Genomic DNA, 17,572 nt, shown 5'->3' on the forward strand with positions numbered 1-17,572 from the left:
TAACATTAACAAAATAAATTCATTTTCATAATTGAAAAAACATTTTTCTCTTAAAGACATCTTTTTAAACAACGTTTTCTCTTTCAACAGGAATAGCAGGTTCATGAATCAATTTATTGAAAAGCACATAATTCATAGAACTGTTCTACTGGAGCTTCCCTCATCTCTATCTGTTACAGTCTGAGCTATGTGTTTGTAGAGTTCATCATCAGAGAAGCACCTGTCTTAATGCAGGGTAGGATTCCTAGGAAAGAAGGATCAGTTATCTGACTTATGTCTCCTGCTTGGAAAGGAAATGCTGTAATGGCTAGACATGGCATCTGTGGGAGAAATATGCATCTTGCAATACAGAACACTTGTCATGTGTTACTCTACTTATCGAGCCCATGGATTATGTGTCAGGTACTTTGTTTTAATCTCCCTCTTTACTGAACTAAAATTGTTTATGACCACTGCAGGTACACCACATACTTGGCCTGGCTACTCAAATGACCCCCCCCCCCCAAGTTTACTTGACTACCATCTAACACCTTAAACACAAGCACGCCATATCCCATATATTATTACATATTTAGATTATAAGCGGATGTGCTACTTTTAGAATTGGTTTCAGATTAAAGGAAAGTGAAGGATACAGAGACCAGTCTTGTAACATAGTGCCAGAACCGTGATCACATACATCTGATATCAGGAACACAAAGTACAGACAAGCAAAGTCTAGTAACAATGATTGCAGGATAGAAGGAGCAGGCCGGGGTTGTATCACAGACACTACAAATGTGAAGCTCACCACTGATATGGCATTGATTACAAAGGGAGCCAGATTCCTAAAGGTCAGACAATCAGTCATCATCAACATTAACATTTATTTAAATAGCGCCAGCATATTCTGTAGCGCTTTACAATTGGGAATAAAGAAGCAGGATTGACTAATGCTGTTGATGTAGTAAAAGTCCAGGAAACAGTAGCACCGTAGCTTGGCATGAGGTACTACAATAGCAAGGTCTAAAATCTGCAATGATCAGTACACCAAGTTCTGACTTTTAATGGTTTTATTTCCATTCAGCTGTAGACCCGAATAAGTGAATGTCTTGATGAAATATTCATATTACAGTTCATGACTGGAAGTTAATTTAGAAATAAGAAATAAACTATAAAACATGTATATATACAGCAACGCCTACCGTTTTAAAAGATGAGACAAAGTATGGTATGGAGCATATCATTTTACTTTGGTTGGCAATTGCAAGGAAGCAATTTGTGACCTGTGTGATCTGTGGGACCTGTGTGGCCTGGGCAAACTTTGTGGCATCTTAGTGTCTTGATTTTTTTTGTTTAAACAAAATGCTCTCACTCAATGTAACGCGAGTCTGTTTTTTATTATTATTATTATTATTATTATTATTGTACAATCAATTGGACCGCGATGTGGAGGTTTCCAAAGTGGTTCCTTTTTCTCCACAAATTTTGTATTGCTACTGTACAGTATGTATCTCCAAATGATGAATAAGTACACTTTGCAGTGTTTCTGTATTGAGACATTTTTGTAGTCACTTAGCCAAATTCAAGTGTCTCCAGAGCCAAATTTAGATCATATGGGGCACTAAGCAGCGTAGCATTTTGGAGGCACCTAACTCTGCTCTACTTAGTGTTCCTGCACATGAACTGTATGCTTTCACATGTAGTCCTCTTAATGTCCTATTCACAGACTCCTTCAGACACACTGCAGACCACCATTGCTCAAAAGCTTATTTCATATGTGCAATATCGCACAGATCCCTCATTGCACGGACCCCTCACTGCATAGACTCACATTGCAAAATATCAGCCCACTGCACAGAAATTCAATTGCTCCATCCCCTAAATTAAGAACTAGCAGAACACTAACTCAGTTCAGCTGTTGGACCTGGTGAGTTCAACTGTCATGGCTGTTGCAGTGATCTCCTTTGGTGATCACTGCAGTGAACTTGGTGGTAGCAGCTGCTGATGCCAAACAAATATACTGGACACACAGCTACTCGGAGATGGCAGATAACCAAAAGAGATTTATTCAGAACCAGAAGAGGAAGATGGTTCAGTTAAATGGGAAGGGATAGTCATGGTTGGCAGCAACTGTCTTAACATTTCTACAATGACTAGTTTATTTTTCATGTCCCTCCTTCCACTTTCTCTCTTCATTTCAACCGACACATTAGGCAGTACAAACTCTTGAACTTATAACAACCTACAAGGCTTTTCCCGTCCCAAAATATTATTTGAGACATTGTTACACAATATACTGTATCTATAAAAACAGCTTTAGTAAATTCTTGTTTAGAAGACAGCAGAACCATTCATAGCAATGATTGATAAAAATCATCTCAGTATCGTTTAGAGGCTACGAATTAAATTGAATGAAATCTCTCTACAATCAAAACTCTTGCCTTTTTTTTTAAGCATTGTCCGTTCTTTTCCGCTGTCCCTTCCACTCATCCTCACCATCAAGCTTCTACAGTTGTCTTTCATATCTGACCTTTAGCTGAAGGGGAACGATACGTGATCAGCTAACAGTGATTTACAGTTGTAAATGGAAACACATATTAAAGTCCCCTGTGCTGCACAAACAGCACCATTTTATACCAATTTGTAAAGGAGTCATTATTTTGTAGTGATTTGCTCAGAAGCACCCAAGTCCCGCTCACAGAGAAAACAGTTAGACGTGTGATCCGAGGTTCACAGCCCTGTGATCTATTACTTAGGACACATGCTTTACCAGTGTTCCAGCTAAGAACTTAGCTGCAAACACAAGTTTTATGGTTGTTTACACTGGACTTGGATATTACTTAGCTTTTTCCATTAAAATTTCTTGGTGACTTTTTTTTTATCTAATAAATGAAGTGTTTTTGTAATAAGTCAATGTAGACTCTGTCAGTTCAAAAAAAGTTCCATTTTATTCTTCACAAGAAAACACTATTGGTATTTGGAAGAAATCTCTATCCAAATGTTTGTTGCTCCCTTATTTGATCTGTTCTTCAAGCATGGCTACAGCATACTCATAAATCAAGCCATGAACAAAGATTCTTACTTAGCAACATGGGCTGAATTCTTTTCAAAGTTGTATTTAAGCCTCGTTAATTTTTATGTATATCCCCAGTACATAATATTTTGAATTTAATTATACACATGATTTACAGACTTATGTTCTCTTCTATACAGATCTTGCCTAGTTCCCTCCATAGGTTCTGCATTTACCTGTTCAGTGGTTTCCTAAAGGTTTGACAAGGCTTGTATGTAAATCAATCCAGTAACATTGTCTAAGTATACTTTCAACAATAATAAGAACAACATTTTTGACTTATTTCTAATATTTATTTATTTTTATATTACCTACTAAATTGAAAGTTTACTTATTTCTATCAATGTTGTTTTTCTTATCTTTTTTTGTCCAATGGCTCACCATCTTTTGTTCGTAAAGTGTATTGAATGCCACAGGCCTTATTAGGCGTGCCTTGTATTCCCTCTCGTCCAGTACTGTACTATTTGCCATTTACTGTAAGCATTTTTTTTGCAAAACTTTTTATTTGTATTTTCAAACAATAAAAAGTAAGACAACAATTCTCAGATGGAAGATTATATAACAGAAGATGTACATCTTACAAGATATTGAACACTGAACATGTATAAAAGAGTATTATATGAAAGGAGATCCATGTATAAACAGAATTATTAGATTTGTCACTATCTGGAAAATACAGAGATACATATAAAACATAAATCAAAAAAACAAACAAAAAAACAGATAAATCAATATACAAATCAGAGCTATTCAAAACAATGTGCGCTATACAGCGGATATCTGTATAAGTGGAAGTGGGCCGATCACACTTAGGTATTAAAAAACATATGCACAATCAAAATCAGGAAAACGTATATCATTTACCACTGGAGGAGGGGAAGGCTTGAAGAACATAAGAGAAACGCCATACGCATGGGAAGACATAGTCTATAGAAAACAACTACACAAAGCAGTGAGAAGTAAATGTACCAAGTAATACAACAATACAGCAGGGCCATCTTTTCCATTGGGCACGATGGGCAGCTGCCCGGGGGTCCCACGGGCAAGGGGGCCCCATAGGCCCGGCTCTTAATGAGAATAATGAGAATAAATAATCCTGCAAAAAAAACCTTCAAGGGTCTCTGAGCAAGTACATATATCTATCTCTATCTCTATATATCTATATCTATATCTGTATTTGTATACATCTATATATCTATATCTATATCTATTTCTAGGGGCCCCGGTGCACTGCTTTGCCCGGGGGCCCATAATGTTGTTAAGATGGCCCTGCAATACAGGGTCCAACACTCTCACTGATAATTGATGACGTGTATGCAGAAAGAATAAATATATGTATCAAATGGAAAAATACAGGGTTTAGTTACCCTTCTAAAAAAAATAAAGGAATAGCTAGAGTTAGAAGGTAAATTCAGGCTCTATAACAAATGGAATCCCAATCACAGTGTTGTAAAGAGGAATGCTAACCCCTAAATACATACAATCCCAAAAAGAAAAAAATGTACAGTGCAAAAAAGAGTACCATCAAGGAAATAGATCTCACTCTTTAGCATCTCTCTGCTGGTAACCTTTGTGTCAGCTCGGTGTCTTCACAGGTGGCAACCTGATTCAAAAGAGCTTGCTGCTCAGCTGTTCGTGTGGCAACCACGGGCAGTGTAGAAAAGTACCATTTGAATCCAACCAAATAAAACTCAATTGTGATATAGTCCAATGGTGCTTGGAAAGAACAGGAAACGTTTTTCGTCCACTGATTGTGGACTTTTTTTTATATTTACCAGTATTTCCTTGATGAGACACTTCTCTACGCTGTTCATTATTTTTTTTTTATTTTATTTTAGTCATCAATACCCAATCGATGTGTAGATACCAAGTGGTTGATTTAAATGACCAAAGTATTTCATTCTTATAGAACGTGAACCCAAAAATTGAGTTCAAGAAAACCAGGATATTTTTTGGCATTCCAAGAAATTTTGGTAAAAGTTCGCTGAGTATTGTCGACATCTTGGACAGAAGTCCTGTTCATCGTATATGAAATGTCTCCTTTTTGTCTGTGATATATAGGCCCGGTGAATAGTTTTAATATTGACTTCCTGCAGTTTTGCTGATGTTAAACATTTCAAAATTTTGTCTTGATAATTAAACAATGTATATACTGTAAGCATTTTTAAAGTGTGTTTTTTTTTTACATGTTCTTAAATGTCACCAGATGGGTTCTGTAGGTACATCTAGATCAGCGTTTCTCAACTCCAGTCCTCAGGACCCCCTAGCAGTACATGTTTTCCATATCTCCTTGCTGGAGCACAGGTGTATTCATTACTGACTGACACAGTGTAGCCCTCAGGGCTGCCAAGAGGAATTCAGGGCCCGGGTACAACAAATTCATGGGGCCCCCCTCATAGTCGAGTAAGCCCCAAAAAAAATTGGCGCCGCCTTACGTCGGCGCAAAAAAATTCAGGGGTGTGGTCATACATTCAGGGGCGTGGCAATGCGTCGTTGGGGCGTGGCTAGCCTAACAGCGGTGCAAATTTTTTGGGGTGCGTGGTCATACATTTGGGGTGTGGCAAATGCGCAGTTGGAGCGTGGCTAGCACATCAAAATCACTAGGTCCTGAATTCACCAGAGCGTCACATATGTCCCAGCACTCCTGACTTTTAAGACATCTACCACCACAGTGTAGTATACAAAGAATGCAGTGTGTACACAAACAGTTCAGTCTTGGCCTGCACCTTACATTGGGCAGGAGGACACTCACCAAAAATTCCCATTGTCCCTACTAGAATCACAACATTTCACACACTCTGCTGCTCTCTCCTACCTGTTCTTCTCACTTTCACCACCTGTAGCTGCTGGTTTCTTTAGTTGCGGCTTTGTCTGGATCCTGGAATGTTGAAGGACCTATTTGGGGGAAAAATGGCTACATTTAGAAAATTACAGCCAGACGCAGCGTTAAATCAATAGCACCCACGATTAATAATTAGGCCTTCCTCCAGCCCCAACATTAAAATAATAATATTCCCATTTAATAAATAAACCTATTTCCCTTCCTGCAAACAGCCTAGCAATACCTATTTCCCGCAACCATCACTGCCATTAATAAATTCATAGTCACATTTAATTAATAGACCTCATTCTCCCTAAACTCACCCCCATATTCAATAGCCCCCAAACCACCCCATCTTAAATTAATAGTCCCCACTATTAAATGTGCCTCTCCCCTTTTTTATTCATTCTGTTTCTCTCCCCTTTTAATTTTAACTCTGTGCTTCTCTCCCCTTTGTTATTTATTCTGTTTCTCTCCCCTTTTTATTTTAACTCTGTGCTTCTCTCCCTTTTTATTTATTCTGTGTTTCTCTCCCCATTTTTAACTATTCTGTTTATCTCCCCTTTTTTATTTATTGTTTCTCTCCCCTTTTTATTTATTGTTTCTCTCCTTTTTTATGTATTGTGTCTCTCCCCTTTTTTATTTATTGTGTCTCTCCCCTTTTTTATTTATTGTTTCTCTCTACTTTTTTATTTATTCTCAGCCTCTCTCCCCCGTTGTTTTACTCCCCCTTCTTTATAGCACTGTCCCTTTCCTCCCCTTGCCTCTCCGTTTCTTTACTTACCTCCTGTCAGCTTCTTTCTTTTTCTCTTTTTCTCTTCTTCTCTTCTGTCTTCTCTTCTTTCTTCTAGCTGTGTCTTGTCCGGCGCTCCTCACTGACTGCCGGGCGTGACTTTATGACGTCACGCCCGGCAGTCAGTGTGAATGGAGAAGAGGAGAGGAGGGACGTGGAGCCGCGGTCACGTGAGTATTTTTTTTTCTCATGTTTTGTTTTAGTGTTCCAGCTCCCCCCACCAACGAACCGACCCGACCCGACCCGACCCCGCCCGCCCGCCGCGGAGAAAAAAAAAATACATAGAAAAAAGCAAGATAAAAAAAAATTAAAAATTAGAACCGCGGGCCCGGCCCGGGCCCGGGTAAAATGTACCCGCTCCCCCCCCTCTCGGCGGCCCTGGTAGCAGGTGGTATAATTATTTCACTGGTCACCTGCCAATCCTGCACTGTTAGTGGGTCCTGAGGACTCAAGTTGAGAAACACTGCTCTAGATACTGTAATGTGTCTCCTAAAAGAGATATTTTCACCTGGGCTTTTTAGCGTGTCCAGTCACCCGGAGACACTCAGAGAAGTTGTGACAACCGCTGGCTAACAATTTTGCGGCCATGTTGACTCAGAAGTGCTAATCAACTGAAATGTCACTTTGCACAATGAGATACTCATTGTCAGGTGCCGTCCCCGCACTCACCATCGGTGCCAGGGACGGATGCATTTCTTTGCCGGCAACTTGTCCCATTGCTAGGCAATGGGACGCCTTTTTCTTCTTCCCGGCCTCGCATTGCTGTGCGCATTTGCAGTTTGCTCGTGTCTCTGTCGCCAGGCAACGGGATGCTTCCCTGCACTTCCTGTTGGCGGTCAGCTGTTATAACCGCTGGACCCACTGCCACCAATCTGGAAATTGGCTCCTCTATTTAAACCTGCCTCTAACACTAGGTAGGTGCCAGAGTATCTAGTTCTACCTATGCTCCAGCCTTCCAGCTTGTTTCCCCGCTCTCTGACTGACCTCATGTGTACCGACTCAGCTTCCTCTAGTTCTGCTCCTGGATCTCTCTCCGGCCTGATTGCTCCTGCAGTATCTGACCTTTGGCTTGTTGACTCCGATTTGCCTTCTCCTTTGATACCATGTTTGCCCGAACGGTTTGACCTCTGTTTGTATGACCACGTCTGTTCACCATCCACTTCGCTGATAGCTAACTTGGAGGGCCGCGACCTGCACGTCCATTGCAGCAAACACCAAACTCCCTTGGGGGGTCCCTGGCAAAGACTTGGGGGCGTTTTTGGACTCCGCGACTCCTAGCTTAGCAGCGCAAATCTTAGCAAATGGCCTTCAGTCCCTGTATCTCATGACAGTATACTCTGGCCATTTCTACTGAAGGACCCGGTGAACCTTCTGCTTGTGATCTTCTAATGCACTTGGCTAACAGAGGTGCGAAGCAAGAAACTGAGCAGACTCAGCTCCTCCGGTGTATTTAGGGAGTTGCCGCTAGAATAAAGTCACTCCAAGCATCAGTAGCAGTCTCTCAGTCAGTTGTTGTCACCTCCTAAGAGGTCACCTTACCTACCCAGGCCTCCACTGCAGTTGCTGCTCCAGCTTTACGCCTTCCTCCACTGGAGAAATTCGACAGAGACCCCCGAAGAGATGCCAGGGAATTTTTAATCAATGTTTGATACATTTTTAATGAAAACCTGGATTCTTCTTCTTCTGAACGCATTAAGATTGTGTTTATTATCTCCCTGCTCTCCGGTTAGGTCTTGGCCTGGGCCTCTCCATTACGGGAATACAATGATCCACTTCTGCAGAATGCCTCATCCTTATGTATAGATATGTATATCATTTAAACATTTCCTGTGGGATTTTGTAAATACAGATATTTATTTTTTATATAAAATAAAAGTACATATTATCTTTGCAGTTGATTTGCCTAAGTTAATCCAAATTCATAGCTCAGGATGGTTTCCTCTATAACAGGGAAAACACAACAAAGGGGTCCCCCTGCAATAGAAAAAAAAAACAGGCTTATCAGAGCAGAACTGGTGCTTCTGTAGGTGAATATAAATGTGTCTTCCTGATCTTCCTGGACTGTGGGGACCGGTAATGAAGAAGTTTGGGACCTCTGGATTGGCAACAGAACTATGCCATTTATGGCGGGTCCTGATGATTATCCACCCTTTGCAAACCTCTTAAGTATTACAACTCTACAAATGTTTGTTAATTATTATTCATCAATAATAATTAATTACATTATACATAAAATATATTTAAAGTATATTAAAAGTAATAATATTGTGGGGTCGCTTCAATTTAACACAATGTGCCTCTGGAACAGTCCGCAGGTACACTCCAAGACGATGTCCGGCCTGAAATCTATGCTCATTTTTCCTCGCACACCACAGACATGTGTCAGAAAATGAGCAGAGATTCCAATCCGAAATAGGCAGCAATGTGCGCAGCCAGACATAACGGTGATGTCCTGTGGCACATTGCTTTCAATTGAATCTCCCCTATGAATGCAAAGCTGAACATTGGGTCATAAAGCCAATTCTCTGATATAATTTGGATTCCAGGTTAAGAACCTCTGCTTTGGGCACAGAGAAAGCAAGTACAGGGTTAATGTAGGACTTAGTGGAAAGACTGGATGCAGGAAAGAAGGAAGTAGTGTCTAAACCAGGTGGAGATGATTATCTGAGGATGAAGGTTTAGAAAAACATGAATTTCCACTGGTTGTTCATGTAGTGAATCCATGGATCTCTTCCAACACAACCAAAATCTGCTGAGCTGTACATTTGCAAGACGAGGATAAAATGCTGTATGTGAACATTGCATATATATATATATATATATATATATATATATATATATACACACAACAGGTTGTGTAATATATAAAAACCTAAAAGTATCTTGTAGTCTTATAGCCTGTATTTGACAGCCTGTATTTACCACTTTCTTTGCCATGCCCCAGGGGATATTATTGATAAAAAATCTTTTCCTTGCATCAATATGCACCACTGTAGGTATGTCAGATGTCAGAGGTGAGTGGTACACCCAATTCAGAAAGGAAAAAGTTGCAACACTGGAGAACATTTATGATATTTCTTCTATAGGTAACTGTGTACAAAATCTGGTGTTGTTCAGAGCAAACAATTCAATTCTGTAAATTTACTAGTACAGTTTAGAAAATCTAGCAAACGTCTGAGTGATTGCTATGGACAATGAGTCACATGTTGTACACAGTTACTTATAGAACAGTCTATATAAATGCCCCCAATAAGAGGAGGCAGCACAAGACCTTCTTCTGTGCTAACAATTTCCATTCAGTTTCAGATATTTTAAAGGGGGTTGTCTACTTTTAGTTAACCCATCTTCATTTTTACTGACACCCAATGTAACAAACTGGAGGGCGCCCTCCCAGAACCTAAAGGTAGCAGGGAGGACTGTAGCACACTGTGCTCACAGCAAGAGAGGATGGAATTCACACAAGCCTTTTCAATATAGCAGAATCAGATCTAGACTTTTAATACAGTGATACAGTACCCAGAGTGTTCCGGCTACAGGTAATGGGGGAATGCCAGGGCACAGCCACTCCGCTATTTGCTACAATAGGTTAAGCAAAAATGTGGGGGGTTGTCAATAGTGAACATTTGGATTCCATACACCAGAGTGAGTGAAAAAAATCACCACAAGGGATGAAAACACAATGAATCTTCGTTAGTGGATCATGATTGTATATTTCCATCTGCCTGCGCTGTATCAGATATAGGCGCGGGCTGGGAGAGTGATGGCCTGGGGGCACACAGACGGGATGCGGCCGCCTGTGCGCTGGCGCGGTCGCATCTATATTGCACCCAGGGGGCGGCCGGCCGGCCTACCCTCCGGCCCTAATAGCGGTCTGACCGAGCGGCCCAGGGGGCCGCTGCCCCCCTGCCCCCCGGGCCAGCCCGCCCCTGATCAGATAAGATAAGCTCCTTTACTGAAAGTGTTTTTGTTATAGAAGCTCAACTCATTCCTATTTGGGTAGAACTTTTCTTAAACTTCTAGAGATGTTATCAAGCCCCCGCTCATGAGTTTACCATTCAGATTTTGCAAGAAAAGTAGTTTTATATTAAATAGTAATATAGTAGTATTAAATCATTAAATCATTAATCATTAATATTAATAATAATTTATAATTATGAATACACTTAATTTCTACTGTTTTAACTGCAGTGACAAATATAAAACAGCATTGCTATATGTACACATGCACACATGTACATATATGCCATTTTGTATTACTGTAGATATTATTTTCAGATGTCTTTTTAAAACAATAAAAAAGATAAAAAGAATGGCAGTGATAACACTTTTTTCTCAGCTCAAGGTGTCAACATCAGTTTTCATTTGAAATTTAAAAGTGGGTTGATACTGAGAAGTGATAACAAGTGATAACAATAACTGACATCAGGAGATTTACTAAAGCTTCTAAAAAGGGAAAGTGACCCCCACTTTCACTTCTGATGGCAAAAGAAAAAATTAAAGTATCTTGGGATTTACATTACCACCTTCTGTGAGTCCCTATACCAGGAGATCTACCGGGTTCTTTTCCTCAAGCTTAAATCCAACATTTTCTCCTGGCGGCCCTTAATTATCGTGGCTGGGCAGGATCATTGCAGTGAAAATGACTATATTCCCCCAACTCCTATATCTTTTCCAGACACTCCCTGTTAAGATACCTCTGTCCGAATTATTCTCTATGCAACGACAGAGGAAGACAAATTACATGAAGTCTGGGCTCCCTGGCTCAATATCTAATGTTCCCATTTCATTACCCTCTAAGTAGCCCTCCCCCTGTAAGACACCGTGCCTATTGCTTCTCCGAGTCCCATTATACAGACCTGTTTGCTCCCCCTCCCGTAATGGTCCACGCCCTCTCTGGCCTACCATATCTGACAACCATACCCCCCCCAATCCTACACCCCCTTAATTTCCATAGTTTTATCTACCCCCCTTTTCATTGTTACCTTATTTTACTGCAATTTGTACTTATTCTATGGAAAGTGAAACTGGTTCATATTTGTATTTTTAATGTTTCATTCATTTCTATGGTCACTTGTGTTTATATAATAAAACATTTTGAGTTAAAAAGGAAAAGTGTTGTTCATAGTGACCAATCAGATTTCGAGCTGTCCTTTTCTATGATTCACCAGATAAATGATAGCTCGGGTCTGATTTGTTTCTATGGGCAACATCTGCACTTTTCCTTTTTATAATCTTAGTAAATCTACTCACAGGGCTCATTTGAAATTAAAAAAAATGGTTGACACTGAAAAGCTATTGGAATAACCTATTAGCAGGTCTCTGTAAGCGGTATTAGCGGAATGTGAGAATGAGATGAATCCACACATCAGTAACTCTACCAGGAACATTGGGTTATTAACAGGATACAGTAATGTATATTGTATGCAGGATGCAGGTATATACATATATACAACTTGAAGTAACTGCAGGCAGTCTTGTACACAGCAGTATACAGCAGGTCTTATGGGACAGGTTAAATATAGATATGCAGTTTCTATGATTCTGTGTAGTACATCTTTTCTTAATATATATATGTACAGGGCAGACACTGCACATCCGTGCAGTAGTGTTGGATATTATACTTTCCCCCTACGCAGCTTACATGTTGCGGATAGATTAGTGCCGGGAACCTGAAACCTAGCAACCACACATGCACTGTAGAGCAGCGACGATGGGACCCGGAGATGCCCCATTTCTGGCCACTAGACCACTGGGGATGGAGCGCACCGCCAGGCTCAGGTCCATTGCACAAGCGCGACCTGCCGATAATCCCTACTGTGCATGCACGACCATTATGTGTCTAGTTCCCGGCTGACAAGATCCGACCCTTCCATTCCCTGCTAGGTGTGCTAAGGTAGAACGGTTGTTGCATGGATGTGCAACTTATATGTGATTGTGATAACAAGGGGGTGTGATAGCTAACGCTAACGCTACTGCATGGATGTGCAGTGCCTATATGGTGCTATGTGTATAAGCTATATGTATAAGTAGCAGTACTACACGGACGTGTAGTACATAGTGCTCCTTGAGACTGCTTCATCTAATATACATGTGCCTGTGTTCCACAAGACTCTGTTATAAAAAGACCAACGTGCCTGGTTAAGTTTACAAATGTGTGGCCTAACTTCCTTGACACATCCTGCTGACACCTATTACTGCCAATAGGTTATGGGCCCAGCATCATAAGTGTGAGGAACACGTTGAATAGGAGACTCAACTTCGAATCAAAGGAAACCACAAGTATTGCAAAGTCCTTAATTTTAATGTTAAAATGTATACTCAATTGTGAGCCTGGGCTTCATAAAATTGAAAGGCTCAGAGAATTAGTCCACGTGGAAATTTACTATGGAGATGCAGTTGGAATGTGAAAAATTGTGGAAGGTCACAAGTGTACCCAGGTAATGACCCAAACCCCGATGATGGGAATAGGACCAATGGAACCATTAGCTTAGCTGTACAACAGCATGTTTATTCAATCGTAAAAGGAAATTGTCAATAAAAGACATGTGGGTTGCCCTGCAGATAGTATATGAAGATAAAGGTCTCATGAGAAGGATAAACCTGAGGCGCACTTTGTATGGTACAAAGTTGAGTGAATGCAAAGACATGAACGAACACATTGATAAAATGTTGTCAGTTTCACAGTAATTAATGAACGTCGGAGCTCAAGTGGATGATGAAGAGTCTGATTTTCTTGTAGTGGCATTGGAGTAATGTGCTACCAACTTATCTACAGAAGTCGTAAGGGCGAAGCTGCTGCAATTCCAGGAGTGAATACCTGTGGACACTAACAGTGAAACGACTGCTTTGCTCACTAAGGACTACACGGACGTGTAGTACATAGTGCTCCTTGAGACTGCTTCATCTAATATACCTGTGCCTGTGTTCCACAAGACTCTTGCTGCATACACCTGTATCCTATATACAAGTTACTTATCTGTATCCTGTGTAGCTTGTTATAAATAAACCTGAATACGTTTACAAACGTGTGGCCTAACATCCTTCTCACATCTGGCTGACACCTATTAGAGTAGAATAGGTTCTACCAATAGGGTTGATGCTGACAAGCGGTAATGATGAGTCAAGTGTCAGCATCAGGCGTCAGGTGTCAGTCATAAGTCTTGCAACTAACGTGACTCTGATGTTTTATTATGACATTTGATGATATAAAAGTCAACATTGCACAGTACACTCTATATAACAGAACTTTCCTTGCACGTCATATTTTAATTTGCTAGACAAATTCAAAATAGAATGTTAAAAACAAAATTCACAATGTTGTTATATATTCAGCCCTGTGACCTGAGTCTGTGTGGGCTCACAGAGATCAGTCTTAAATCATAGTAGCTGATTCATGGCTGTCATCAGTGACTTTGTGTGAGTCACAGAAGGAAAGTAGGAACTCCATATAGCCTCTTATATATTTTAGTATGGGTGCAGAACCGGCAACTGCCTTGAGCCACAAGGACAGGATTCCTATCATTACACCTCTTAGATATGGAACATGGACAATGTGAGTTTCAGGCATTGTATTGTGCTTAGCTGATCAGCAGTTTTAGGGGAATACGAAAATACATTAATAAATGCCGAGAATTGATGCCATTTTATTTAATTCTTATTTGTTCTACACCTATGAGCCATAGTTCAAACATTTCTTGAAACTTTTTTTTTTTTACAAATTAAAAATTATATAATAAAATAATATATAATAGATTGGTGTAAAAAGTATAAAAATATAATAATAGAATATTTTAACTATAATGTCTCCATTACACACCCTATATTAATTATATGTTAGTACAGAATGAAGATACTGTATGCTAAGATCTTTACAGTGACAACATGCTGGTACAGAATTTGACAGCATTCATGGATTAGTGTAGCTTAAACAAGATATGTTTACTTTGGATATCCAGAATTTCAGAAAACCACTTCAAACATCAAGCACAAGGTCTTGGGAAACCACGCTGTAAAAATAGCCGAAAGGCTTAAAGGTAACCGGTGTTTAGATAGCATAAAATAAGATTGCGAAATATATCACACAAACAAAACTTAGCCAATATGCACCTGTAATAATTTCATATTTAGCTTCAAACATATAATTGCTCCATATTTTTACCTCACTTGAACTCCTGTTTCATATGTCAAATATCATATTAGAAAGTGATGTATGTGATCAGTGAACAGCCAGCTTGGGTTGAATTAGGCTACATTTGTTACAGGACATTACAGCGTTGACAACTATAACCAAGCACTGTTGGCATTAGGACTATTATTAAAGTGTGCTGTACAGTGAGTGGAGGTATAGGAAAGATGGAAGTGTCTGGTGATGAAATAGGTAAAACTACATGATGTTTTAATGAATATTGTATACCGTATGTTTATTTTATTCACTCCTATTATTAAATAATGCCAAATTCAACTAAAAGAAAACCATTGGTTTGACATTTTTTGTAACAATATCATACAATACCTGCTGAACTTCTCAGCAACGGCCTTGTACAATCTGCGTCGTACATGGTGCCCAGATCAAGCTACCCAAATCATTCCACAGTCTGTCTTGCCTCTCACTTGTGACTCCTCAAGACCCAACCCTTTTACTGCAATGATCAGTGGTCAAGTGGGCTGGTATACGGTGGTATGCCATACCGCCACTTCTCCTACTGCCCTCATTGTAAAACTATCTGATGCCATTTACTTACATTTTCCATACTGCCACTACTACCACTGGCTATAACACAGCAAAAACAGGAATCTTAAGAAAGCCCAATACTTTTTTGCTGCCAAATTGGGACAAATAAATGGGCCCCAAAACCAGTGTTATCCAGGACACTGGATGCTATAGAAACAATACTGCCATACATTTAAAAACATAAAACAAATCATGCCACTCAGCCCGGTGCTGTCTTTTTCTAGCAGATGCATTGCAGTTTGGGTAAATCAGCAAAGGCTGTCATCCTAAATACTACCCACTGAAAGCTCACAACTATCGGTATTTGGAGGAACAGCATCCCATTTTAGTCTTCCAGCTCCTGCTCCCTTGTTGTCATTTTTTCCATCTGTGATTTAGACTTTTACATGTACTGAATATCTGATTCCTACTTTTATAATAATTCCATATTCTCATTAAAAAATAAATGAGCTGTGGAATGTTTTATTTGTGTCTTAGTAACATGATTTACACTAGAAAAATCACTTATTTTAATTTCATGTTTTTATGTCACTAAGGGGCCCAAATATGACACATAACCTGCTCATGAGTAGGAGAAACTGGAAAAGGTTATATGCAAAATAGAAAGAAAATATCTGTCAATGAATCCTTTAATCTACTCAGTGTCTATATTTCAATATTACTGCAATTTAAAATTAATATTATTATTTAGCGCTAACCCTACTCCCATCTATACTACCCACACTAAACACACTCACAACTGTCCCAATCTCCACACTGAGCCACACTCATTCCTCTTGTTACAACTGTGCCCTCTTCCAATTAGGCTGTCTACTTGTCTTTGTTTTATTGCCACTTTTTTCACTCATTTTAATAGACCCTCTTTGGGGATACAAGTGTTGGAAAAAACATCACTTGATAAATCAGCACTTTAATAATTGCAGAGATAATTTTTTGCTGGGCAAGTCCATGGAAATAAGTCATGTAGCCTTCAGGTCAATAAGTCCTTGGTGTACTGCAAACCCTGTCTTGAAATGTTTACTAAACATAGTTATAATGTCATCATATATTTGAAACTAATAAAAGAATTGCATCTTATAGACAGAATAGGAGAATACACTATATATTTGAATTATAAAAATTATAGAAAAGTATTTTAAAAATATGTATATTTGCAGACTATCCCTGGAAATTAGTAACAATAGGCACATTAAGGGTGTGAGGGGATAATAATAGAAAACTTTGTGGTGCTATAAACAGGTTATAAATTGTGTTTGGGAGATACCTGCACAAACTACTGGGAATGTTGTACATTCATGGAGCAATGTACCTCTCCTCAAGGTAGAGCAGACATGTGTCAGGACAATGTAAGGCAAATTTGAATGTATAGGAGCTCTGCTGTCTGCAAGAATTGTTACCATGTGTACATGGTGGGTGCTTTAATTACAGTTGTTCGTGCTTACTTGCAGACAGGTTGAATTCTATGGAATGTAGTTAATGTATTGGAGTAAATTGCATGTATGCATGACACCTTGCCACCAATGGTGTATGTTATACAATGTTTCTTTCCTGGCTCTAAGTTATCTGCTGGTTGGATTCCCTTTTGTTTGTATTCAACAAGAAATGCACATGTCTCACCTTTTTTATTTCAAAAACAGTATGCTTGCCTTTATTTGTTGTATTAGTGTGTGTACTAATATAGCCATCTTCAACATCACATTTGATGCCTTTTCCAACATCTGTAGAATTACTGCTTTCCAGAGATGTCTGCTGGGAATTCCTGGCTGTTTAAAGATCATCATTGATCCCACCAGAAAAGGCAAATAGATATATATGACTTTTTCAAAACTGTTTCAATGAATATTTGCCTCATTCTACATTTGGGAATGGAATTTTTGCACATTTACCCTACAGAATTGTCACGTCAAGAGATCCGCACAAAATTTCCCCAATCATTTTCTGCTGAGACTTTATTCTACCATCTCCACACCACAGAGCAGAATGAAATAACACCATCATTGTCCCAGCTTTCCAAAGTGAGGAATGTGAAATCTACAGATTCAATGTGAAACAGCTTTCTACATAATGGTGAAGCAAAATTCAAACTGGAAGATTGCGTTGCCGGAACTTTGGACCTCTGGGAAATGGCCTGTTCCACTGCCAGGTTTATTATCATTTATTTCTTAAATGATT

This window comes from Mixophyes fleayi, chromosome 6, assembly GCF_038048845.1.
Source record: "Mixophyes fleayi isolate aMixFle1 chromosome 6, aMixFle1.hap1, whole genome shotgun sequence".
NCBI classification, from domain to species: domain Eukaryota; kingdom Metazoa; phylum Chordata; class Amphibia; order Anura; family Limnodynastidae; genus Mixophyes; species Mixophyes fleayi.